Below are 885 nucleotides of genomic sequence, written 5' to 3' on the forward strand. Positions count from 1 at the left end.
AAAGTTGAAATGTTTTTATCTCGATGCGGCGCGGACGCGCCTGGAAAAATGAGCGCGTCACACCGCGTGCGCGTCGGTTCCATTTTGAGCGCGCCTGCCGCGCGTCTACATTTGAAATAACGAACTTGAGCGCGCAAAAGACGCTATATGTGAATGGCCCCTTAGTGGTCCCCGCACCGTGTGCCCAAAAACCAACTCCGCGGGACTAAACCCCAAAGACTCCTGAACAGTTTCTCAGAGGGCAAATAAAAGCAAAGGCAACCCATCATCCCATTCCTTTTCAGACTCGGTGCAATAAGTCTTCAACGTGGATTTCAATGTTTGATGGAATCTTTCCAGGGCTCCCTGGGATTCAGGATGGTAAGCACTTGAAACAACGTGCTGAATATGCAATTGAGATCAAATCTGATTGAACAAACGGGACATAAAATTTGTTCCCTGATCCGTTTGAACGACCCTTGGGAGTCCAAAAGTAGAAAAGAAAAGTGTGAGGGCTTTCACAATAGCCTTAGCTCTAAGTGAACGAAGTGGTATTGCCTCAGGATAGCGAGTTGCTGCGCACATAAGCGTAAGCAGATAAGTATGGCCTGATTTAGTTTTCGGTAAGGGTCCTACACAATCTAAAATAACGCGTTCAAACGGCTCACCGATAACGGGGATTGGTTTAAGAGGTGCGGGGGTGATAATTTGATTAGGCTTCCCAACCATTTGGCACGTATGGCAAGAACGGCAATACTTCGTAACATCAGATTTTATTCCAGGCCAAAAGAAATGACGCATTACATGATAAAGTGTTTAGTGACGCCCATATGACCAGCAACATTATCATGCGCAACACTCAGCACTTGTTCACGAAACCTCTTAGGGACTACCACCTGATAAAGC

This window comes from Sinocyclocheilus grahami, unplaced genomic scaffold (genome assembly GCF_001515645.1).
Source record: "Sinocyclocheilus grahami isolate Dianchi unplaced genomic scaffold, SAMN03320097.WGS_v1.1 scaffold2328.1, whole genome shotgun sequence".
NCBI lineage: Eukaryota > Metazoa > Chordata > Actinopteri > Cypriniformes > Cyprinidae > Sinocyclocheilus > Sinocyclocheilus grahami.